The 27,906-nt window shown below is 38.6% G+C and overlaps 1 protein-coding gene and 1 pseudogene across 2 annotated transcripts in view; both read left to right on the forward strand.

Annotated features, from left to right (window-relative positions):
* Positions 1 to 27,906, forward strand: part of orb2 (cytoplasmic polyadenylation element-binding protein orb2) — a 256,883-nt gene that overhangs the window by 190,002 nt on the left and 38,975 nt on the right. The window lies entirely within an intron of this gene.
* On the forward strand, positions 288 to 27,215 carry LOC147874041 (matrix metalloproteinase-2-like; annotated as a pseudogene).

The following is a 27,906-nucleotide window of genomic DNA, read 5'->3' on the forward strand; positions in this document are numbered from 1 at the left end:
TACTCAGGCACTTGAAGAACGGGTCGTTCCCAGTATCCCAGATATCTGATAAGAACTTCATTCCGTTCACCCACGATTACCCCTTTCACCCACGGGTTTGTTGAGCGTCAGAGCAGCTTCCTGCTTTACTCCATCTTGAATCGAGTCTCAGTATTAAACAAATGAGGTGTTGTTGCGCATGGTCACTTCATGTTTCAAATTAATCTATCAGCCTGTGTAAGATATATCTATTTTATTTTGTTATGTTGGAGTGATACTGTGCCTCTGTGGAGAATACATGAGTGAATATGGAGCACGGTTGGAATGATACTGACAGGGGAAAACCGAAGGACTATGGGAAAGTGCCGTTTGTTCACCACGAATTCCACATGCCCTGGGAGCGAATCCTGACGAAGTTCCAGCCGCTGTATCCCACGGTGGGCCTACCAATTTAAAAGGAAGCTGCACACCACAGAGGCGGTCTGGGTTCGTTGACGAACAGAAGAATCCCCCCTGCAGGGAATTGAAAACCGGTCGTGCAACACGTAGTAAATCAATTTACTGACAACCTCAGATAGAATCGTATTACGTCATATACTCGTGTAAGTGTAGAATATTTTACAACAGCAATACATTGTGTTCAGAATTATAGTATGAACAGTAGGAATGAAAACACTTCACTTCATGTGCATAACTGCGGATTGTTCTCTGACCTAATTTATAACAAAATCCTTCTTTGTGAGTTTATTATTGTAGGTCTTCCTTTGTAAAATATGCTGTTTTTCGTTTGCGATAAATCTGGAACTAACATTTCGATTTGATATGGTAATTATACCAGTCATACGCTCCAGTTGGCGCAGAGCTGTAGCTAATGGAGAGAATTCTGCTGCAAAAGTCTATGATATCCTCTCAAATACTTGTGAACCACGTGTCTGAATCCTGCTGCCTGCCTCGCATCAGACAACACGTCTGTGAACCTCCGATACGTTTTCAAAGTAGGGCGATCCTCGAAACATTCATTAATTCTCCACGTATCTTATCTGTTGTTTATCTCAATAAGTCTCAGCCTTGTCCTCCCACGATTACCTTGAAGATCCGTGCTTTAAAATGCAAATACCCGCCTTATTTTCTATTTGTTGCATGTAGTACAAACCAGGCCCGGTCATTTATCATCAGAACAGAGTGGGATGAAAGCTCCACGGAGTGGTGGCTCATGGGAATAAACTTTTGAAATCTTGTGGGTGCTTCTTGATCCATATGATGCGCTGATGAGGAAGAATGGTATTGAGGTTAAAGGTGAAAACCGGTAATGGGCAGGCTACTTTAACAGCTGCATACATCAGTCAGCGTTCTATTGAAGAAAAATGTTTGAATAGACGTTTCTAAATGTTTCGTTTTCATCCCTTTAAGAAAGTGTTGAATTTTTTTCCCATAAACATTTTAGATTCGCTTTTAGGTGCTAGGGAGAATATTTCTACATGTCACCAGATCAAATCAAGGAGGATATGGGATTTGTAAAGTACGAGCATCCATGGTTGACATGAGAAATTTATTCAAAATTCTAGTCGGAAAAGCTTAGGAGTATGAACAATTTGGGATAACATGGAATAGATGGGAGGATAATATAAAATATATATTAAGCAAATAGTGTATGTGGGTGTGGACTGGATTCAGTTTGCTTAGGATAAACTACAGGGATCCATAAAAGACAATTTTTAAACATTTTGAGTAACTGCCAGCTTTTGAAGAATAAGACTGTGCTTCATTGAATTAGTTTAATTTTAAGTAAGCTGGATTTATTTGTAAGATTCTTTGAATACATGGCAGGTGAAGCTTCGCGCGTTCTACAGACATGAGTAGTCAGTGTCACGCTCCAGCCGCTTTACGTCCGAGTTTCTTTGTTATTTTGAGTATTTACGGGCGCTTGTAACGACATCAGTCGCAAAGCGTCGAATGAATGCGTTATAATAAGGCGTAATGACAGTGAATTAGAGCGGATGTAGCCTATTTTCAGATAATGTTCTAGCGTCTGCTTGGGTGTACTGGGAAATACTGGAAACCCTTCGGCATAGCCGAGATTCGAATCTGTATTTCCTGATCTGGCCGTGTGGCGAAGAGTAGCAGCTGCTTTGATCATATATTTAGTAAAGATCATAAATACTTGTTATATTAACGTATTATTGTTATTATTATTTCTAGCTAGGGGCGTGTAGGTTGGGCATCGAGGTGCGATCGGAAAGTTTCCAGACTGCGCCTATAAAAACCCGTACACTTATCTCAGGTATTAAATTCATCCATCACCCTCGAAGTAGTTCCCCTGAGAGTGAACACAACGATCCCAGCGCCGCTGCCAAGCCTGGAAGCATCCCTGGAAATCTTTCTTTGTCAGCCTGTCAAGCACCATCTGCGATTCTGCCTGAATCTCTTCTGTCGTCTCAAATCTCCTTCCCTTTAGCTGAATTTTCATCTTTGGGAAGAGGAAGAAGTCACACGGAGCTAAATCCGGCGATCCGGCAAGATCTTTGAGCTCCTAACAAACGAGAAGTCGATTCTGCTTCTGGTCCTCAGACAGGAGCCTTGGCACAAACTTGGCTGCGATGCGTCGCATGTGGAGTTCTTCCTTTAGAATCAGCTGACAGGTCCCATAGCCTATCCCAACAATGTCGCACAAGTCGTTGATGGTACGACGTCGATCTTCGTGAATGGCCTGCCGAATCTTCGTAACATTTTCGGGCGTTGTGCTCGAAGATGGTCGTCCAGAACGCTCGTCATCATCGACAGAGGTTCGGCCATTTTTAAAACGTGAATGCCACACAAAAGTTTGTGCACGACCCATTGCTGACTCCCCAAATGCTTGCTTTAGCATTTCATAGGTTTCCGTAGCCGTTTTGGCGAGTCTTTGGCAAAATTTGATGCACACTCCATTCCGAAATCGCAGGAGGGTCGGTGTAATGCACTACCAAAACGCCCGTAACTAAGAAAGAAATGCTAATTCGATGATGCCGGCTGGCACACTGATTCACTATGAATGTAGGCCGCACCCCCTAGCGGCAGAAGCTCGTACTACATCCGGTTCGCCCTCTATTGACACAGTCTTGAAACTTTCCGATCGCACTTCGTACATCGTTATGAGGCCTTCATTAATTTGCACTCCTAACCAAATATTATTAGGACGATCAAATCAAAGAAGACGGTGTGGGCAGGAAATGTAGAACGCATGGTTGACTATAGAAATCATTTTAAATGTTAGTTGTAAAAGAATTAAGAATGATACAGCTTGTTAGGCCTAGACTTTTATGGCAGGATACTATTAAAATGGATGTTACAGACGCTGTAAATGAAGGTGTGGACTGGATTTATCTGCCTCGTAATAGGGTCCAGTGATGGTCTGTTGTGAACACGGTCATGAAGTTTGGAGTTATGTGAAAGACGAGGAATTTCTTCACTATCTGAGTCTCTGTTAGCTTCTTGAGGATTATGTTCGTTGGAGCAAAATTGGAGGTCTTACATTCATGTATTTATTTTAGAGGAATTGGCTAAATTGCTACAATATAGAGGTATGAAAATGGTCTTCTGGGATGTTGCGTCGTGTAGTCTGATAGAAATTAAACGACGTTTCATAGGTGCTTCCTGCCTCTGTCATCAAGACCATCACAGACGGTAAGAACCTCTGAAGTGTCGCTTAATTTCTACCAGACTACAAGGTGCAGCATCCCAGAAGACATCCATCTTCATACTTGCCGCCGCCAGAACCTTAAATCTCATAATATAGTAATGTTTTCACTTCCTCTCTGCTACGCCTTCAGCCCACTACCTCCAAATGAAAAGTCAGTCTTTCATGTTTATTCGCCAGCCGCCAACCTCATGTTGTGCAATTTATTTAAAACCCGGAGTGTAGTTTCCGTACAACTGCTGAAACCAATAAAAATAAATAAAGGGAAGAAAGACGTCCCTATAACAGTCGTTTAATCTTGTTTGAAAATCAACACGTAGCTACATGAGGCTCGCTGTTATATGCGTTTAAATCTTGCATCTATTCTGCGCCGAGATGTGTGTCGTCACACAGACGCGCCGTCGTGAATTTTTATGATCGCGGAAGCAGCTTTCTGTTATGTAAGGCTTCTCAGTGTCACTTGCGGATCTTATTGAAGTCTTTTTTTGTCATGCTCGTTTGTCAGCCTTGAAACTGTGAGTACTTCTTTCCTTGCGCAGCAAACTTAAAATTCATAATTTGTAGTTTTATCGCACATTGGTGAGACATAGACACGTGTTTCAGGAAATTTTGACACGTGACATTTCAAAATTCTTATTGTTTTTCGGAGAGCGCTTAATATTGTTGTCACTGTTACTCAGTTGCACAAAATTTCTTGACTCTTACATCCTCTAAGTGAAATGCTTGTTAGCGTTGTATATTCCAGCGAAGGCGAATGATTATGTGACCAGAAGTGGAATTATTCATTCAGTAGAACTTGTTGTTAGTCTTTTTATAACTGTGAAATGTTTTTGTTAACTCTTTAAGTTGTACCGACCTGCAACAAAAGAAAGATGACGTGCGGTTACGCTGTTGTAAACAAGAAATTTATTAATGAAGTATACTTTCGAACTCGTGAATTATAATTTGTTTTTGTTTCATAGTAAACATTATTTCTAAATCGATTCAACTCTGAAAAGACGTCATTAAAATCAAAATTAACAAAATGTTATGATTTTTTCGACAAATGTTTCTCAGAGGGTGAGCAATCTAAGTTTTCAAATAAGAAATTCTTGTTTTAAATTTAAATTTTGGGTCTAATTGAGCTGAGTTTTATTTACACTCCACGAGGTATTTTGATTAGCCTAAGTATTAATTGCGTTTCTTTACACCTGAGACATTAGTTTATTTTAAGCAAACCTCTGTGGACGACAGAAACGGTGAAAACAAGTGTTTTAACGTATCCTCACATTTGAATCATAAACTAACTTGGTTACAATAAAAATTGTTTCGAATAACAAATGCCACCTTTCCACCAAAAATCTTGAACCTTCCGATCTGTGCTTTGGCCTCTCTTTGTTGGCCTAAAATTCATAATTATGAAGTTCACGTTTCAGTTTCACCGAATTATTGTAAGAGTATATTGTACACGGCCTTTAGGTCGTACCGTAGCAGTCGCTTAGTCGTCGGCTTTTTATCGCGGAGGCCCAGGTTCTAAACCAGGTTAATCAATGTGGGATTTGTGGTGGACAAAGTGGCTCTGGGACAGGTTTGTCTCCTAGTCCTTCGGTATTCTCTGTCAGTTTGATTCTACTGTTGCTCCATATTCACTGATATTTCATCTGAGGGATGTACAAAGGGCTCGTTAGATGCCACAGTTCCACAGAGACATAGTTGCACGTCATCGCAATAATAATAATTTGAAAGAGGTTAATCCAGTGGCTCCTAGGACTGATCTTATTATTGTTGGTTCTTCGTTTCTTTCCTCAAATTAGTAATCGTTAAGAGAATGCCTTAACTAACTAACAAACTAGATGGCTTACCGAACCCGAAGGTTCATCACCGAATTAACCAAAGCCCTCCACCGGTCCCTATCCTGGGCCAACAAAACCCAGTCTCCTTCAACTCCTATCTCCCATAGATCCCGCCTGACATTATCCTCCCATCTACGTCTAGGTCTCCCCAGCGGTCTCTTCCCCTCAGGCTCCCCAATCAATACCCAACCAATACAGAGATGCCTTAGGCCACTTAAATTTCCGTACCTAGCTCTTTCTTGTTAATGTTTACGGTGAATATAAATGATGTTATTTTAGAGATTTTCCTTTATTTACTTTTGATACGTCTTGGAAATATTGTCTCCCAGCTAGATGTGCGTCAGCTGCAAACACTGTGTATAAAGATGTCGACATATTTAGAAATCGGTTCGTTATGCATAAGTATATTTTAAATCAACACTTCTTGTGTTAGTAACCTTTCTTTGCTTTTTCTTTGGATAGTGAAATTAGTTACTCTTTATTATAATTTGTTTGTTCTACTTTGTTGTGTATTTATTCTGTGCTGTAAATATAATTAGGCTGTTTATACAGCACACTGAAGTCAAGAATTGAATTAGTGGTGGTAGTAGCAGCAGCAGCAGCAGCTCATTTCGAGAGGCTTTGTAATTTGACGCATTATTTGTGAGGCATACACAATTTCAAGGTGCATATGTTGTCTCCAATGCAGAATTTACGTGTTTCCGCATATTAATTGTTCCTTCAATCTTTATATCAGTTCACTAAACTGTATCCTTCCATTGTTCTTGTTTCGAAAACAAGGGGCTGCATAAAACTGTGGGAATGGTTTTGACAGAGATTTTATTACACATTTTATGGTAAGATTCGATACTTACACATCTGTGTTGCCTTTGAATTTTTATGTTAACGCGTTGTTAGGATCGAAAAATTGTCTACCAACAGGCTATGCCCATTTCTTCCGGGCGATGTGATTGTATGCGCCCCCCCCCCCAAAAAAAAAAAAAATCATCACACTGTAAATTGTCCAACGATTTCCATATTGGTACCAGGTTCAATTTATTTTGAATATACATCAGTATAAAATCCTATCGCACAATAACTTGGACGTTTAGCATAGTCGTGTTGTTACATTTTATGAAGAGTTTTATCCGTATTTATCCCGTTATTCAAGCTTGAAAGTTTCTATGCGACCAGTGTGTTTCTGTTGGTCAGTATTTCATGAGAGCAGACGAGTAGATTCATGGATACTGGCGGTTTGCAATATATTGTTGGAGTAAAGTGATCCATATTTTTTCACCTCATTTTCGAAGTGTTTTCCCGGTTTTCTACAACCATGCCGGTCATTATCGTTCATTAGTTTACACACTTTTTTGTTTTGCCAATGTATTAGTGAATTTTAATTCCAAAGCTTACTCTAAATTATTATCAAATGACTCTTAATACACAAGTTAGGAACATGATAATCCTTAAACAGACTACGCTGATAGCGCCGATGACACACGAAACATCGCATTGTACTGTCAGCCAGCAGTACTTTGTACTCGGAGTGCCCAAACCTGGTCTAGAGACAAACTATTTATTTTGTCAGTCCCTTCGAAACAAATGGTGGGGTAGTAACTTACAGAACTTATTCTGGTTATATGGACACCCATAAGTATATATTTTAATCTGAATATTCATAATGAGATAAATATTACGCCAAATATTCTCTTCCTCTTACTCATTAAAATAGGCTACAATTGTTTTCATCTAAAGTCTTCCAATTCATTATTCTCAGTGGATATACAATTTTAAATATCATCACTAAGAAAGTCTTCATTCTTGATTTGACTTTTTCTTTAAACTTAACAAGTTGCTCATACAGAAATATACTGACGACATTAACAACGCATATTTTTGATCATACAGATTGACAGAACTTTTCAAAAAGTGCGTAGGTCTCACAAAACATCGGCAAACCGCGGGTATAATTAAACCTTCTACTCTGTCTGAATGGAAACATGAACTTTCGAATTGTGATCTGGTTCTTATACATTTGTGTTTTGAATAATTATATTCAGATTTGTCACATTCTTTTTAATTAAATTAGATAACGATTACGTCGAACTGCGAGGACACTAAACCATTAGGCAAAGCCTGAAGACTTTGTGGAATAATTCTTAATCAATGGTATGGAGTGTATAGTGGAGCACTGGAAAACAAACATGGACATTACTATGCAAAGCGAAGCTTGTCTGATAAGCTACCCAAGAAAATTAGAATAACGGCATTATGCAGATAAAACCGGCTTTTGGAACGGAATATTAATCATGTAATACATTTCGCTCGATGTCCGTCCTGTCCCTTGCAGTTGAAGTGTTCATGAAACACAGCAATGCTTCGCCGACCTCGGGGGTTACTTTTCTGAAAAGCGCTGCTGTTAGTAAAACCAGGGCCTTATGGGGAACTGGGAGTTTGGAGAACGGGGGCTCTAGTTGACACTCATCAAAGCTTTAGTATTCTGCCAGTTCGCTGGACACAAAACATATGCAAGCTGAATGTCTTAAGATATGAGATATGTCACAAAAACACGTACTGTAATTGTAATCTGGAAGCAAGAAAACTGGTTTCGGATGCCATTGCAGCAACTTTTCCAGCAAATATGGTTTTCTTGGTTCGCAACAAACCTTTTTTCATGTGTAGACAAATTAAAAACCGCGGATACGCAACCAAACACCACGGTTGACAAAATAATATAAATGAAAAACCATGTCACATTAGCTGCTGGCGAATAATTGCTATATTATCTTTCCTAAAGTTTTACATTCGTGACTGTACATTTTAAGCGGATAAAATAAAACAAGACGGGTAATATGTTCATTTCATTGTCATTTCACCGACACTATGTTATTTTAATGTCTTTATACTCAGATATTTAGCAGGTCTCAGTGCTTTATGCCTTCTTTGCGCGTATAGAGTGATGGTGTCTGTTAGATATGGAGTAGTTAGAAATTTAATTTAATTTATTTTTTACTAGACAGTATCATTTTAAAATCGTCTGATAACGGAAGTTTGCATTAATCGGGTGCCCTTTTTCATATAAAAAGACTTTACTTTTCCGTTCGGTTCCTTCTCTTTCCGCAGTGGTTATCCATCGCATTTGTGCGTCGTTCAGTCACTTTTGTGATGACAGTGGTAATTATTGTGCAACCTGCCTGCGAATGCTTGCTTGTCATGCGGAAAGGATAGAAGTTGATTTACTCGAAGCAGTGATAAAGCTAAGGGACTCTAAAAGACGCTCTCAGTATGAGAAGTAGCGAGGGGTTCTGGAAGTAATGCGGGCGGTGTTGAAACAAGTTTTTAGGGCAAGACTTCAAAGCAACAAGACCAAATTGCATCACAAGCCAGAAGATCACGAATTTTATTCTGAATTCTTGTTTCATCATCATCTAATGGTCACATTAATGAATTCAAAAGGACTGAACATCGAAAATATATTAATGCGAAGCTACTTGCAGTACAGTCATGTAATTTATATGACCAGGTCATTTAAATTTTAGAATTTAAAACTTGAATTGTGAGTTTACATGACAAGAACCTCTCTGGTAGGTTACAATGCAGATATTCGATGTAGACGGTACAACGGATTGTTTAACTGAATTCAAAATACGTGCCGAGTTCAATAATTCATGTCGACTGTGTTGTTAGAGTCGTAGAAGGGGGTGTGTGCACTAAATTCTGCAGATATAACTAGGTTCCACTATAATAGAAGAGGAATTCACGGGTTGGGGGATGCGCGTGGCTGAACTACAAACCCACCCACTCCACTGCAGCATCAATAAATCACAGCGACTAGGACAACTGGAGTTGCTGCTGCATTAGAATTGTAATTTCAAAACTGCATGGCTGTGCAAGTAATAATTGGGCTGTGTTTTTTTATATTATATATGAAACAAATACATTTAATATCTTAAGGTCTTAATGCGACTGCCATATAACGTGTACAGTTACTGACGACGTACTTTTGGTCACGTGAGCTCTTTGAGTTCCTTTTCCTGTTATGAGTTGAATGCCATGCACAGCTCATTAATTATTCCCTTGCATATCAGAGGCCGTATACGGCCAGCTTGATATATAGATAACGTCGTATAATAGATAATTAATTGATTTTATGATCCAGATTTCCTCTGTGAATGTTATTAATGGCCTATTATGGATGGGCGAACAAAATTGTGTAAGTTTCATAATAAACAATAAAAGTAGCTGGCCGTAACTTTTTGGATGAATGATAAAGAAACAGGATTTTTTTTATGATTTTTGTGACCCCTTTTTGTCTTCCTTCTCTGCTTGTCAGAGTCCACATTAGCGTGATTTTTTTCATGGGAGAAACAAGTGACATGCGTTTATTAATTTTCGGTAAGGAATGGTTTAGTAACTAAGGATCAATTAGATTAAACATGTAGGACAAGAGTAACGCACTCCTTTCGTGTTTGAAGTCAGTTCGTCTGACGTATCCAACAGCTATCTGGTTCGAATTCTGACTGATTTATAGTTCTACTCAGTATCTTTCCGTGAAAGTTAGGATAGTAGAGTATGAAAGAGGACAGTCGGCTTCCTCAGGGAACTAGAAAGCATAACATGCTATTGCTTTGTCTCCAACTTTATAGTACACGTTCCGCAGTGTGGAGACACATTTTGTGAGTTGCACCACGCGTGAACCTACTTGAACGCAGGGCCGGATCCACGCAAATCATACCCAGAATTCATCAACGCCGAGAGACATGATGTTTTAAATATTTCTCATCGGGAGCAAGAACGCTTCCAGACCGCGTGTGGTCTCCACTCAGCCTTCTAACCAATAGATACCGGGGATGTCAAGTTCAAAATCGTTTGCCTTAACATCTCCTATTTAAAGCTCCAAAGTTTGGTAGATATTGAATGACGTTTCAGATGATCTTACTGCCACCATCATCACCCTGCCTTTATATTCACAATCTATTTACAATTTGATTCCTTGCGTCGACGTATGAGTTTACTTCTTCGGGAAAGTGCAATATAATCTGCCGAATTATATATGTAGCGTTAAAGTTGTCTCAGAAACTTCGGGTTTGAACATTTAGTTTTTTGTGTAATTAGTTCTTTTTTTTTTCATTTCTGGGGTTTTAATTAAATACAGTATTCGTACCATAACAACTTGCTGTTACTGTGTGTGGCCATTCACATGGAAGGTCTGCAAGTTTGTGGTGTTCCCTTTACCGCCTCTGTCGTGGGCATTCTTCATTTCTTGTGTTCAAAGGGAAGCCGTTGGAATTGATGCAGCCACAAACTTGCCAGCGCCTCGATTTGTTATGCGCGGACTTCTCGCCTTACCCAGTGTGTCAGCATGGTACTTTAACAGAAGGTTCACTGTTTTGCATTAATGTTACAGCGGGCGTCACAGTTTCCTCTGTGTTGATATGTTTTGTGGGACAGCAAAGTAAACACGGTCTTTTTGTTATTTAAATTTTTATTCTCGATATGGCCTATACCTTAGAAAATAACATTATGTCGTACATAATTGTGATCATCCTGTGCTGATACTGGAAATTTAACAACTTTTGTTTATTTTGGCGTTCTTGTAATTTTTCTCTCCGATTTGCCGTTTACATGGTTTGAAGTATAGACCAATGCCAACGTAATTGTCTCGTTATTCGAACCTGTGTCATGTTTCCGGGATTTCATATTGTTATCGGTTCCGACCACTGGCCCTTTATGTGTGTGCCAAGTTTTCGTTTTTAATTCTATCAAAACATGTTTTAAATGGAATATTTGACTGACCTTGGAGAATTATTAGACTAGGCCTAATACAGTTATTATTTTGATATACAACTGACTTGTTTCAAGAATTGTAATTTTAAAAGTTGTACGTAGAATTATAAAATTCACGCTTGCACGAGATATAACAGCTTCATAAAGGCGATAGCCTGTAAGTGGGATAAACAAATGTTAACGAGGCTGTACTGGGGTAATTGAGCGTCCCTAAATGCGTCACTTCACGCAGAACGTGGCTCCGACGTAACAAGGAAACTGTTGGTTCTGGAAGTTGGGAGGGGAATTGTGGTGGTAATCTTGTAGAATGCCTTATCTGTTAGAGAGTTGGTAGCGTGCGAATATATTTTGTGGTATAGCTTTTCCTTCAGGCTGTAGTACGTTTTTCTCAATTTCTTTACTGTCATGTTCTTCAACGTATCTTCTAACTAAATAATAAACCTTGCTTGGAGTTTCATAGAAAAAAATGCTAAATTTGCATTACAATTTCGCAGAAGAGATTATATTAACATAACTGACGCCGCCAAATTCATTAAACGTTGTTATAAATTCAGTTCAGTTCCACAAATTCCACGCCTTCTGCTTATGTTCTGTCTATTGGTTGTCACAGAGTTTTAAGATGATGTCCACTCCCCATTTCCATAATGCCATCTTTATTAATATTGTCTCATCTTCGTTTGGGTCTGCCAGGGTCACCTCGTCACTTCACAATTTCGTACCAGAATTGTGTTTACTAAAATATTTAGTTAAGAGTACAAATTAAAGTTTTCATTACGCTATTTTCTCTTGACTGTGCTTTCATTCTATATATATTTTAGCTATATAACCGGATTATTTAATACAGTTGTAATGACAGCAGTATTTGGTATAATTTGTTATATTCAGCAATAAACATTTCTTCGTTGTTTAACCAACGGGTATGGGCGTAGTCCATTTTTATCAGTGATCGCTTTCTTGTGTTATTTAAACAGTTCATTTCCGCAGTATCTATTGTTTGTGTTCACTTCCTTTTGAATCATTTATTAGAGTGCTTTAATGACGTTCCGAACCCGGAAATAAAAACAGCAACCATTTACCACCAAACCTTTGGAATTTCAGTGTTGTAATATACACGCGCTCGCTGGCTTGAAATGTCCGCTAGTGTTTCTGATAAAGTGAGTGAGGCTTGCTGAAAGAGCATTTGAGAGGTAAGACTCTCATACAAGCTCGAGGAAACTTTGAAATGTCATTAATTTGAAACTTCATTTCTTAACCAAAGAGACAAAGATGGCGAGAGTTTGCAGTCAGTTTAGTTGATCGAATCGTGTAATTTTTAATTCAGTTTTTGACAGAGCAGATTAGAGAATGCGTTTTTTTGTCACGCCAAAACTGAAATATAACTCGACGGTCCTGTAAAAAGCGATTAAGTGACAAACGCCCGAGAACTGACGTGTGCTTTTCGTTCAGAGATCACTTCATTTTCATCTTTCTCTATCTAAAAACACCGCAGTGTGGAACAAGGGTGATAATTGAGAGGGCTGACAAATTTAGGCTTAAAGGATGCCATATACTTTACCATAATTGTTGCCACGTGTGTATTACGGGTTTCTGGTGGGAACGGAAAGAGACTGTACATACTAACATAAGAAGGTGACAGTTCGGGGTTCATTTTAGGATTCTATACTGCTTTCCCCCTCTCTGTTTGTCTCTCAGGCTCTGAGTGTTTTAAAACCAGGGGCCTACTCTTATTTAGCATTTCCTGTTTTCTGTTAAAATCCTTTGAACGGGTTATAATGGATGTGATATGTTAAGGAGTTTTTTGTGGCTATACTCGATTGTGTTCCATATCTGTTCTATGATAACTCTGATATGAACGTAGTATTTCTTCGGTAGCCTTTTACATCATAAATGGTAGGTTTCCGTCCACCAGACTCGCAGTAGGTACTAGCTACAAGTACACAGTCCGTCTTAGAACTTACTCAATACATTATTAATGGCTGTTTATAACACGCTAGAATACCCCAAATTAATTATTTTATGAAATTCGTTAACCATATAATAATTTGTGTCATATTATATTTTGTTGCACGTGACACCGTTTTTGAGAAACATAACATTTAATTCTACCTAATGCATATTGTGTGCATGTGTTTGTACGAAGTACCGCCCTATTTTCGACAGCGATGCCTGCCTAGGCATTGTGGAATGCCGCAAGATTTACGATTATTTGAGTGCACAGGGAAACTTTATGTTGGATGAATATTGCGAGTATAATTTTCGTTGTGGAAGCGAGTCCGACCGAATCCGACCGCAACCGGCTGATGTGGGCATCCTGCGACCGAACGGTTCTGGGCAGATCTAATTTCATTTCCACAGTTGAACATCAATAAAATTATTATTCTCTGAAGGTTTGTAACATTAGTTTATTCATTATAAGAAAACCATGTTTAACCATTGTTCATTTCCTGACATATTTTATGTCTCTACTGCAATCTTTAGACGATTGTATGTTATTATACTGACAGATTCCTTAACACTTTTTAATTTTATATTGGCAGCGATTTGGATCGACTGTGTTATTACGTCAACCACTAGACCACCCGGTGGCACTCAATGATCTAAGCAGACTTGATGTATTAACTGTGAACACATGAAAAACATTAAAAGGCTTTGAAAATGGTTGAAATACGGCGTTATTGGTAGAGTGAAAAAGTAGTTTCTCTACAGTATTAGTTCGTAGGACTTTGACCAGATTCGTTTGTAGACGGTAGTATGACGACACTCATTAGGAGCTAACGATTTGATTTCGTCAAACTAGTCGGATGGAATTCTGTTTGATTCGGTCTGATTTCCATCCAGTGTGACTCTTGGTCAATGTGTAATGCTGCAGCACAGGATCCCGTATTTCCAAAGATGGGTGTTAGTATACTGATGCTGGCGATGGCTCCCACTGCATTTCATATTCAGCCGATTGTGGATTTGAGATGCTTATGGTCGCGTTCAGATATTAGTGCGGGCTGGCAAGAAATTATAAAATGAAGACTGAACACTTTTCGACTATCGACCCGTATAAAATCGAAACAGTTTTAGACGAAGGAAAAGATGAATAAGAATAGGATAAAGGATTTTATTTGATGGTTAGTCAATAGATGGCGTAGATCTGTGTCAGGAAGTGTGTATGATAGAGGATGTGTGTTCCGTTGTATCTCGGAATGACGTAGTTTAAGATTGTCTATATAAAGCGAATTTCCGATTTTATCCATCGATGATAGGAAATGGCAGTGCGACCGTTGCTTTACTGTAGAATTGATGTGTGTGCTGGAGTTCGGGTGTTTGAAGTGTTCATTTATAGTGATATCAGCGGTAGGTGACGATACATATTGAATTAGTTTCAGTAAATATTTGAATTTCGTATTCGGAAGAAATAAGTTATAAATTATATACGTAAGCCAATGTGTTAAATTATAAGACTACTAATTGTTTTGATAACTTATATTTATGGCAATGTAAGTTTGTCTTTCATCGCTGAAAGTAGGGAGATAACCTAAACATTCGTTAATAGATTGACAGAGCAGCCATGTTGTATTCTTTGCAGTGGTGATTTGTTGGAGGTTAGGGTATTTAACGTCTGATGATATTAATTAATCTTGTTTATTCGTTTATTTAACGTCGTTGGCTTAAAATTTAAGATTATTTACTGTCGACTGAGAAACGACAATGTGATGCTGATTAGTGAATTGGTAAACGATGTGGGAGAATCGATCGTAGCCAGAACAAACTACGTAAGTCGAATGCAAGGTACAGACGAAAACTATTGGAAATCTAATTTGGGGTAATAGCTTGTATGATCGAGACTTTAACCAGCATCAGCAGATTTTAAATTGCTACCACTCGGTAACGTGATATTTGGTGGTTCAGCATGGGTATGTGAATGGTGAATTAAGAAAACGGTCATGCATTGTTTCGAACTAATATCCGAACCTGATAAAAACTACGACAAACTTAAATTAGCCCTTGTTCTAATCTGAATTATGAGCCGGGATAGCTCAATCAGTATAGTGACTAGCTACGGGCTGGACGACCGAGGTTCGATCCCCGACGGGGGCAGAGGATTTTTCCTCTAGCCTCTGCGTCCAGACCGGCTCTGGGGCCCACCCAGCCTCCTCTACAATGGGTACCGGGGTCCTTTCCCGGGGGTAAAGCCGGCCGGGGTTTGATGCTGACCACTCACCCCCATCTAGTGCCGAGGTCAAGGAAGAGAGAAGCTATACCTCCTCTCACCCCAAGCGCCTACATGGCGTATAGTGGGACAAACTTTACTTTTCTAATCTGAATTCGATGTAGGAAAGTTATTGCACCAATAGACGTAAATTTACAGGGTTTTCTGCATTGTTTGCTGAAACTGATATTTATTTTGAAGCATGCACATTAATATATTGCTTACACTTGAGATTCAGGAGTAGCTTCGCTTTAAAATAATAATAGAATTCGCATCTGCATCACTAACCTAATCTAACTCGACCAAATTTCATCTTTACTTAAGCTGTCTGCGTATTTAATATCTCCTTAAATTCTCATAGGCGTATATATGGAAGAGTGTTTATCTAGACTGCATTTAAGCCCTGCGTTAATAATTTCGGCCGCTTTACAATGAAGTTGCAAAAATGGGCCTATTAGTTTAGTCATGTCTGTCTGTCCATGTAACAACTCGAGGACAACAGAAAAGATTTTTATTATATTTTATATTGGGAAGTTTTGCTAAAATCTGTCAATACATTCCAGTTTTGTTTTAAATCAGACAGCAATAACGGACACTTAATACTCGTCCTTTTCTGTACCCATATCGAACGTCACTCACTAATATTTGTAGAACAAAACGTTTTGTACAACAGCTGTAGAAAAAATTGAAGTGCGTTTTATGTTCACTATTACATTTTTTGTAAGCCTTGTGATTTTCGACTTAATTAAACAAAATTGACTCTTAATTTGTCATCCTACAGTTTGAGAACCATAAGGACCTGTGTATGACATTTCATATCGCTTAACGGCCGAGCCAGTTTTACAGTATGTATAAAGGAGTGCCAAAAGTTATCATTCAGAGTCAGTAACAAGCGAATGCAGTAGAATTGTTCTGCTAACTTTTTTTGTTTTGTTTCGACCTTTCTTTATGAAATGTAGAAGTTGACGGCCTTTCGACAAAAATTTATCACGCCAGAGGGCAGTTGGTCGAATCCGCGCCTTTGCCTCGTGACATTTTTAATGTTGAACATTTAAAGTTTTCTGCTCTTCTATCATTCATTAATCACGACTTCAGCAGTTGACTTCCGCCAACAGCGAGACTACAGCTTCGCGTTTTTTCTGCAGTCGACGTAGTTCGTGACAGGTGGCCGCAATGTGAAATGCGAACGATATGAGGAAAGAACGCTTTGATCCCTTATTGCTTTATACACCTGTCACGCCATTTTCATTCGATCGATTGGTTCCCATTACAGTTGTTACCTTGTATTAATGACGAAGTATAAAATATGGAATTCCTATCGGAACTCATGAAGCCTGCATTAAAGTCTTACAGATCTCGTGTTGTTAATCTTATATTTAAGTTTATGTATGTGTGTATTCCAGTAATAAAATGTACTTTTAAATCATTAGTTAGCGAGCTGAGCTTGTACTCAAGAAGATCGAATCGCACTGGATTAAAAGTTTTCTAATTCCTTGCAGTTAAATATTGTCGCGTTACATGCAGTACGTGTTGTTGCTGACTTTCTCAGTAATATTTTATAATTATGGCACTTTCTTGCTAGATATTAATTTTATTCAAACGAGTATATATAAATATTTATTTTCCTTTCTCGCCTGTTACAGCATTGATTTGTGGCAATGGAATTATTGTCATAATCTAAATTATATAATTGTCCTGATTTATTATATTGTTTGTAATCGGTTTGCATGTTTTTATCATTTGTTATCTTTATTCTTTCATCTGAACTGAATTGTAATAAATCATTAGTGCAAATGTCTTTCGTTATAGCCATGTAATTTCTTGATGAATTGATTATAATTATTTTGTTGTGTTTGTTATCTTTATTTGTAACTGGCCATCTGGTTGGTGATGAAGCACACTAATAACAAGGAATTTAATTAAGAGTAGTAGTGGTGGTGATGGTGTTTTATTCTCTGCGAAGAGATGGTTGCTTAAATACTGATTTTTACGAAACCTCCAAATTTGCAGCTTTTTCCTATTAAAATCATCTCAAGAATAATATGTAAAACTCTGGTTATCTATCTAAATGTCAAATTCTTAATTACTAGTTCCAGTAGTTCATTAGTCAACTGAAAAGTAAATGGAAATTTTCGGACGGCTGCCATGTTATTTTACATACTATAATAAATTATACTTTAAAAAACGGTATATGTTTTTCGAATTCATAAATACCATTAGAGTTTCGTGTGCTTACCTCGCGAGTGATGATGCTGACTCGTATACAAATTACATATACCGTCAAACTATGAGAATGGTTTTGGCTGGCATGTAAAGAGGAGGGCGTTGGTTCATGACACCGCCACGTGTTGGGAGACCATTATATTGCTGACTTTACTTTCCAATTGCAATTGGAGCGTTCTATGTCTATTGTCTAATAAGGTTTATTATCACATGCTGCTAGCCCACCCACCGACCTCTATTGACAGTGTACTGAGGTATGAAAAGTGTTGCAAGCTTTCACAAATTGTTCCCCGTGCTGTAAATTACAATGTGTGCCAGTCGAGTATTGAGTTAGCAGCCCGTCTGTAGCATTGCTACGTTCCGTTATTTCTATTCGGCGAATGACATATTTTTAACGAGCGCACAGGTGGTTATGACCCATTGGTGTGTAGTATAATGGATATACAAGGTGCTTTTTAACAGACACAATGAGCTCTGCTCAGTTTATTATAAAACGCGTACAGTATTGTCACACTTATTCACGTAGCTATCCTAATACAGGCGTAATAGACGAGTTTCGGCCCTGTGGAGCCGTCTTAGCGCACGTTCTGTCGTGCTGTTCAGCTGTCACAAACTTTCAGTACGGTTTTGAACATGTTTAATAATGATACTGTAATGTTCCAAAAATAATCTGTAGACGCCGTTTTCACTTTTCTGTTTTGTTCAAAATTTACATAGTCGTGATTAAAATATATTTGTTCGTAAAATATTTGCATGGGAACACGTTGCCCGTCACGTAACTTTTCTCACATTATTTTGCTGTCTGGTAATTCCTGTGTATTTTGTTTATGTCGACTGTTAACTTTTCTGCAGGCAATAAATAGGCCTCTCACCGCAATGTTACCATTTAAAATTCACAATACCATTATAAAGTTTTGTGCTGTATTTAAACTAGCGTGTTTAAATACGTTATATTCTTGGAGAGGCCAGTTTTAGATCTCCGGTTAAATTCGACGTGTCTGTCTGTTCATACGCATGTAACAACTATAAAACGGCTGGGCTGATTTACATGAAATTTGGTATGGACGTTATGCCATTCGAGTGCTCGGTACTGGTATGTTTTAATTTCGTCCAGTCGTTAATACTAACGTAACGGATGCTTGAAATTGTGGGGGAATAGTCGGTCTTCCGTGATCATATAATTAGCTGCAGTCCTCTGCGATAGGTACCATTCCATTGACCACCAAGCTTGCACTTCTTAGGCGTGTTCGTATTTCTGGAATGTGCTTATTAAACTGGCTTTGTCAGTAAATCAGTTTCTATGCATGTAGCAACGGCTGAACGAATTTATGTGGAACATGGTGGTTTCAGTTTTGGTTGAATTCGGCCAATAGTAACAGGTTTTTTCTTTACATGAAGAGTTAAAGGCAGATCTGCGCTGTGGCTGCGTGATGATGCCGTCAAGGATTCCCCAGCTGTTAACAATTTTCTGATGTCAAATTTTGGTTTATATTAGTGGTAACGGTCGTAAGAATTTATGTTCCTCTAGTTGCTTTTTTCATCGTCAGCAAGCTATGAGCAGTGTTTTTCTTGTATTTCTTCTGAAGCGTTTTCAAGATTGTCTAACTTAGCGTGTCGTGTTGTGAATGCACTTCAATACTTGAAGAACGCTGTCTTGTGGAATGTTGCGCCATGTAGTCTGGTAGAAATTGACCGACGTTTCAGAGCGGCCGACATATTTGTGATAAGTTATTTTCGAGTGTGGCTTCGAATTCTTTCACACACCGACCCATTTTCAATTAGTTGCTTGTACGCGGTCCTGGAGCTTCGTTCGCACTGTTGTATCCAAATTTAAAATTTGAAAGTAGTTCTGCTAGAGCAGAAATGTCATTTGAGAAACGCAGCACGTTTATTGATTAAGTTGAACCCAACTGTCGCTTACCGGCTGGAACTGCATGACTCACAGCCAAGCGCTATAAAATTTTCCCTACACTAGTCAGGTATCGCATAGAAACAATAAAATCAAGTTCCCTGGGGGGGGGGGGGGAAGCAGTTCCTGCCGGTAGTCGTGAAGTGGGATTTTTCATTATTAGTGAATGCATGGCGAGTGTGATAGGCAAATTCACATATCTCTGATGAGGAACATTAATCGATTGGTTGAACCCTCCGAACGGAAGAGAATGGCATGAATTTATGGGGGACATGAGATTGTGATAATAGAGATTAACGGCCATATTATCATTTTTCTGAATTAGCTACAGGCGTCAAGTTGTAATGTGTTAATTTTAATTTATAAAGGAAATTTTTGAAATAATAAAATCAATAATACAATATTATTTATTACTCCCTGAAGTTCAGTAACTTCTTTTTAAGAAAATGATATTTGATCAGCTAATCGAACATTCATTTTCTTTCATGGAGTCTAAATGTCCATTACTGTGTTTACAGTGTTCCGCCACCACACCCTATCCAGAACCAAATCAATCCACTACTTAAGATACATTTTAATATTATCCTTCACTGTTCACCTAGGTGTTCCAAGTGGGCTGTTATCTTCAGATTCTCCAGTTGAAAATGGGTACACATTTCGTGCTGAATGCCTTGCCCATTTCATCATTCATGATTTGATAGTTCTAATTATAGGCCTGTTCGGTGAAGTTTACAAATTGTGAAGAACTTTGCTGTGCAGTTTTCCCCATGCTCCCTTGAATTTCTTTCTCGATTAAGTTCCGATATTCTGCTTGTTCCTTGTTTTCAAACACCCTCAGTCTATGCTCTTTCTTAATGGTGAGTTACCATGTTTCACCCCGATTCAAAATAATAGGTTAAATTGCATTTTTGTTTAGACTTGTGTTTATCTTTTTGCTTTTAGACAGGAGATAGAATTATAAAATATTCGAACCTGAATTGTGATAAATATGCCCAGAATATAATCTGGACTAATTTGTTCGTGGTTATAATTTTAATTTTTTCACTGCCTACAAAAATATTTGAACTTTGTCATATTTTCCAATAAACTGTACATCTGTTCGTGGTGAAAGAGGAACTGTGGGCTACATTCTGCTCCCAATTATTCGAATTGTTGCCTTAAGGTAATTTACAAATAGCTATTTCTTTTCCGCCCTTTCCTTTCCCTCGACTTGATGCGGGACGCGAAAGGAGCCGTGTAGCAGAATGTAAGCCAGCCGAGAGATTGATATCTGCCGCTTTGCCCTCTAGTAAGAGCTTCGTGTGTGGTAGCCAAGTAGATTCTGGACCAATTTTGGCTTCGTTTCCTTCTTCCTGGAAGTTTCGCGGTTTCATTTCCTCGTGCTTTTCAACCCCCATAATTCAAGCTTAAATCGTTTTTCTTCTCTCCATTGTAATTCCCTTCCTTTCTTTTCTTATTCCCCACAACGCTTTTATTCCTACGGACTTTCATTCGCCAAGTTTTCCTTTTAGTACCTTAGTCGCCTTTGTCGTTTTGTATCTTTTACTTATCTCTACTCCACCTTGGATTTATTTTTATGTTCTCCTTTGCTTTCCGGTTTGAGGGCATTTCGACAGTTTTGGTTCGAGCAAATGCGTGTGGTTAAAACTTAACCGTTGTTTGCCACATCTTAAAATACAGTTGACCTATATCCTTCGAAAATGCGACAGAATTAAAATATTTTTGGAAAGAGCGTAACCCATTATCACGTTCACGAATAAATAAGAACTTATTAAATTCGGGAAGTGTTTACAACCATGCAGTTCAGGAAGTTTCATCTTCCCATCTGGTATCTGTAAATGCAAATAACTTTTGTATTACATGCACCTCACCCCCCCCCCCCCCTCCCCCAGTACGACACATCATGAACGATGATTAAAATTTCCTTGATTTTGCAAGTTTCACCTGTAATTATTTTGATGACTGATATACCCGAAGAATGAGCCCGAAAGGTTTGCGTAGTTCTTAGAAGAATTTTATAACCAGCTTCAGATGTCCGTCACGAACATCACGTGTCCACACTGCTTTAACACAACGAACGCGAACCGTACATTGTCGCAGTTTTTTTGGCTTTGTGTCTGTTATCAATTGTTTGGTATAAAAACAATTACATTTGCAGGACTGCGCTAAATTGCAACTTCCTTGACCTTATGATAGCAAAACAAGTGGTCGCCGTTGCAGTAGCTTGCATAGTGAAAGTATTTATACAAAAATATACCCGCCATCCTAGATTTCTTTTATAATTATCAGCTGTTTTGGATTTAAATTATGAGTGTTGCTGTTAATTCACTGTTTTTAACAACGTATACATTTAATTTTACATAAACCTGCTGTTGTTAAACTCATCTTATTAGGAACTTAATGGCAGATAGTACAGTTGTGTGTTCTATGCGTAAGATTTCCTAGTGAAAGTCTATACGCAATATCACTCGTCATTGTTCAAGCCAGAAAATTAAGACAAACATGGACTCAAAGATTTAACACCGGATTAATTTAGGTAAAATATTTTTTTAATATTAGACTCACTTCCGAATTTCGAATTAGCATTATCTTCACTGTCTTAAGCTGTAGTCAGTCTGACACATGGAAACACACACGGATAACTCATCCTTTGTTTCGTCCTGTAGCTGTGCATTTTTTCAGAACAGAACCACAAAACTCACATTTGTAGTAAGCCGCCATCCGACAGTTGTGTGGTATTTATAATGGGTATTATAAGAATTCTGTTGTTTCTGGAAGATGGCCACGTGATAAAATCTTTCAAAATATGAATACTTCAGTCAGCCCTTGCCGGAAGAATCTGAATAAAATATAATATAAGAAAGCTGGTGTGCCTTGCTTTTAATAAAAATATCCAGTGACTGAGGATGTTGAAAAGGACGTAAAATGGAAATAATAGAACGAACAGCGCTTTTTTAGTCCATCGTGTTTCTTCTTATTTTCTTTTCCCTTACGACTTCTTTCTGAAAATATGTTAGTCTTATATTGCTTGCTTTCCCTCTTGAATGCTTTCTTACGAAAAGGACATTCATTATAAAGCACTCTGGCAAGAAAATTTGTTCGCACCACAGCTGGCAATATTCTTAGGCGCTCGTATCACTTACCGGAGTACATCCTGTGTACAGCGTCTTCCTGCTATGTGCGATTCGTGTTCGCCTACGTGAAAGTCTTGCTGTTAATTCTGGCGTTTGGCTCTGATAATCATTGTATGTATCTTCGAGGTTTATTACCGTGTTCACAGCAGCCCATCACTGAACATTATTCTGAGTCACTAGAATCCAGTCCACACACTTACCTTTCTTCTTTCATATTAACTTTTATACCATTTAAAATGCAACTCAAAAATAATCACGTTCTACTCTACAAATGTGACATCAGAAGCATGTCCACCCCCGTATAATAGACTCCCCACCTTCCCCGTGACACTCGTCTCAATGTCAAGCTCGTTGCTAGGCCGCTGCTCACGCCAGTTGCGCGAAAGCTGTGCAGGTGCATTCAAGATAAGAATGTGTGGTTCATTATCGAATATTAGTTTGCATCGAAATCGTTTGCTGCTGGTCGTGAGGCGCTTAGCTACGTTTATCCTGACAAGGAAGTACTGAATAAGACAATAGTACACCGACTGAAAGAAGAATTTCAGACACAATGTATGTCCGGCGTTGGCAGGGCAGACGCTCCGTAACGTCGAATACACTTTGGAAAAGAACGCGTTTGTGTTGTTACATCGTTGTCACCAAAACTGGTGTAGTTAGGGTTTCGTATTAAATAGGACGTCCTTTATTTTCCTCCCATCTATGTCTAGTTCTTCCAAGTAATTTTCTGTCGTTGAATTGGGTATGCAGCTATAGATTCATGCCTCCGCACGTGTTTATCGTATGATACGTATTATGCACAGGGAGAAATTTGCCTTTGAGATTATTGTGAATGATAAATATTTCGCATTGGTTGGTTGCGAAGAGACGAACGTCTGATTGTCACTGTTTTTCTCGGTCCTACAAGAACTGGCAAGGTCTGTATTAATGTGGGATTCTGAATGTTTTCATTCGCGTTTTCCCAGGCTGCTTAAAAGAGTGGGATGCTGAAAATGACCACAGAGTTCTGAAGAGCTTTTTAGCGACTGCGCCGTGAAGTATCATCAAACTGCTGGGCTCGCGGACCGCCCGCCCAGAATCCCGGCTCCGGGGCGGAGCTCAGAGCTCGGACTCATGAGACAACAACGGAGAGGCTGTCTACCCCATTCACACTCTGCCCTTTAGAATTTTAACTGTGACACGGACCGCCATGCTGTCTGTTACGCTATGCAATGAATAGTTCATGTACATCAAGATGTAGAATAGTCCACGAAGATTCGAGCTGCATAATTTTTACTCTTAACCAATGTTAGGATGTGAAATTCTAGCACAAAACCCGCGAAAGGAGGAAAGCAATGGGGGACCTGGGTGCAATTCGGAGGATGTGTGGTTGTGCGGTTGAGGACACGATTCATCTGACTCAAGATGGGGTCCATTGACGAGCTGTTTTGAACACGTTAATGAACGTTTGAGTTCATAAAAACGTGGATTCTTGGTTAGCTGATTAGCTACTCAGAAAAACTCTTCTTGCGTGGAGTTGGTTGCCTCTGTGGTGATTAATTTTAGTTGTTTTTACCTAGAATCTTCTGTTCCTGTGTGCGTGGAAGGCAGACGATGAGCATCCATCAGGCAGGTTTCCAGCTCCTGCATTTCTTGTTCGACGCACAAGCAACAATGGGAAAGCTGCAATGTGGGGCTAGAGGCAGTGATTGAGGATGTCCTGTCCCCGTCAGTCTGTTGCGGAAGAAGGCGCTTTTACTGTCTAAGCCGTAACTGTGTTGCCTGCCACAACCTTTCCGATAGTTTGATCGGACTCGGTTCTGAGGTCACAACTGACTTGTTTGTTACGTGATATCTTGCCTTGAAACATGAGCAGCTTGTTACTGGGAGTGCCTTTACTCTTGGCTGCGAAAGCTCCCTCAGTGTTTTTTGTGTCTCATTATCCTTGTATAGGGCAGCTAGTAGATGCTTCTCTGCGACACCAGCCAGCACCAAACAAATCCTACTCACTACCTATTGCCACCTTTCAAAAACGCACAGCCTCTGCACATTCACTCTGAAGATGGCAACTGTAGTGTTTGCCGAAACGTTGGAAAACAATGAACATTCGACGTGGCCTAACCCCGAAAACTGAAGTTACTTGTTCATTCTGCTGTCTTTTGCGAATTCCCTATACTGAATCCTGGAACCGAATATAATGTCACAAGTTTTTATCCCTCTCTTCTGGAACGCTGTGAAAAACCGTGATTGATTGTATTCACACTCATGACAGAACCAGCCAAGGAATGCATGAAATTCTGGCAGCAGATTGGGAGACGTAGGTCTGCGAACTTTGCAGGACCGTGGTGCTGGTAGCCTGTTTCGTATTGGTTGACGTTTGAATTTTGGAACTGTTGTGTCATAATTAACAAAAATGTGTTATACAATAGCACATCATTCAGGGAGAGATGAATATTCATTCGCAAATGTAGTAATATGACATGAAGGGAAAATACTTCTTGGGAGAGGTAGACAGATCAGAAGATAATGTTAAATTCCATCTTAGAAGAGAGTGTGTGTAATATATTAATTTTATTCAGGACAGAGTCTAATTACTGACTGTTGCGTCTGTGGTAATGAGCTTTCATGCTTCATAAAAGGAGTAATTTCTTTAATAGCAAAGCAACCATCAGTGTTTCAAGATGGCTGTGTTCATGGAGTTAATATCTTTTGGTTGCTAAATATGTTACGTGACATACCCATAAAACACCGTAAATTACCTTTCTGATTTCTTTCGTAATGCGTAATTCAAACAAATTTGTTGATTCTATAAGTGTATGCCAAGAAATTAGGAAAGAATTGTAATTCAATTTTCGTTTTGTAAGGTATAACTTCGGAAGTTGACCTTATAAATTACGAAGGAACGACTGAATAATTTCTTGAGCTCTCCTTTTTCTCATTACTGATAGAGTTAGATCCACTCTCCGTCCCCAATCTTAGCGCCAGAATGTCGACTGAACTTTAATTTGATTGTGAAAGCAATAAACTACACTGTTCATCCCCACTGCAACCCTCCACGGGGGGGGGGGGATACCGTCGGCTGTGCCAAAACCAAGTTTTCATAACTCACGCCCATTGTCATGTCCACACGACAAAGTTAACCTCGTGCCTGGCTGAATGGCGTTTCTGGATTACCAACTTGTCTGAGTTTTGTGTCTTTCTTCCTTTCTTTCTTGCTGTATTTCGTACATTCTATTCTTTCAGGCGAATGTCATGACTGTCTCTTCTGAGGTATTAGTACTGCAAAATCTCTGCTTATCTTCCCTTCCTACGCTCTCCACAGCCAATACGACCCTCACGATGGCTGCATTTAACTTTTCAGTTGTTTTAATTTGGAGTCTTCGTAGTTTCGTAGAGCTTCATCAGAATCCCTTCTTTTCGTGAAGCATTTCCATAAACTGCGACCATCTCTCTAATTACTCCAAAATGACTGCACAGAATTAGACACGTTTAATAATTCAAATAGAATGTTCTGTTATTTATATAACAAGGACACAGAAATTAAGCTTTCCAAGAAAATATTCCTAGGAGTAGTATGAAAAGGCCGATAAACTTGAACTGTTTGCAGATGATATTTTAGCTGGTGCTCCTTCTGTAAAGAATTTATATATTGTCCCTTCATCTGTCGAACCAGAACCAAAACTGTGTGACTTGAACAATATTAGTAAATTTTTAATCGCAAATCAACTTTTATACATATTTTACGGAAAATGGGTTTGGGAATTTGTATTAAAGATGTGACTTACAATAAACCGCAAATTATCGCCGACTGGTTATTGTTCTTACCGAATGATTATGAAAGTATTACTGCTATTTATCGAAGACCCTCCAGTGAAACAGTGATGTTCATAGGTGATAAAATGTACATGACTGAATATCCTGGCTTAAGACTCTTAAGCGGTTACCCTAAATCCATTTCTACATTAGAAATTACGTCAAATGCAAAATTACACGCGGTGGTCAGTATTTATTCAGGGCAGACCTTTATTTTTTAGAATGATGTCTACTGTATGGAATTATACGAATGCCAGTTTAGGGCTAAAAGTTATGGAATGATCTCTAGAAGATTTCTTTGTACACCACCAAGTATAGAATCAGCTTTTAGGTATACTAATGGTATGCTGTGTTTCTTTAAGGATAACAGTTTCTTTGAATTTAATGAATTCACCAAGACATTAACCAGAGCACAGAAACAGTCTTTCAGTTATGGAGTTAAAATGCTCAAAAATACATTCTTCCTATCCAGAAATTGTTGAACAGTTGAAACATCTTGTTTCAAAGTTGTATTCACTGTCTTCTGTAGATTGATTTGCAAAATATCCGCTTCTTCAACAATATTGCAGCATATACCCCTGTATTCACTTGTCATCAGGGTATTCCTGCTAGTCTGTGGTGAGGTGCAATTTTCTTTTTCTTTTTACTTACGAGTCATCTCCATTCTCAACCAACAGCGGATACCTCATGTGTTAGACCACCAGCGCGATCATCAAACAGTGTGTTATCCCATATACTATATGCTATATATATATATATATATATATATATATATATATATATATATATATATAGCATGACAAAATCGTGCGTCTTACAAAAAGAAACCCTTTACTTGGCTGAGATTTCAACCTGCAACAGCATCGAAGCTAATTTGTGAAGCCATCACGCTAACCACTGAGTCAGTCACATGCTTTACACCTGATCAAGAAATAATCCACCTTTAATGACGTTCATCAGTTTTTCGAATGTCCCAATAAGAGACTTATTTCGATAACCCTGATTTAATTTAATCTTAGCTGTGTTGACAAGTGAATCAGCACTCTGAGTGCATTTCGGGCATTCTTTTGTATGTTGAACTGGTGAAACTTGAATTAAATTGAAGATAAATTAATTTAGATTTCTAAGAAATATTGCGGAAGGTGCTGTTATTTATATTTTTTACAGAGAAGGAATCATGAACGAAATGCTTTTATGCCTTTACAAAAATTCGCCATTTTTATTTAATTAAATAGACTACAAACAATGTTATAGTTTATATTATACCTGTAGTTTATGAAACCCATAAATTGTGGCTTTAAAGAATGAAATCGTGTCTAGTTGCTTTTGAAATAATTAGCCGACTTTCATAAAGTTAGCCTGTCAGCAGAACCAACTTTTGAAGTGAGAGTGAGTTGGTCGCC

The sequence above is a fragment of the Zootermopsis nevadensis genome, unplaced genomic scaffold (genome assembly GCF_977971745.1).
Source record: "Zootermopsis nevadensis isolate Lab colony 2312 unplaced genomic scaffold, Znev_1.0 Znev_ptg000011l, whole genome shotgun sequence".
NCBI lineage: Eukaryota > Metazoa > Arthropoda > Insecta > Blattodea > Termopsidae > Zootermopsis > Zootermopsis nevadensis.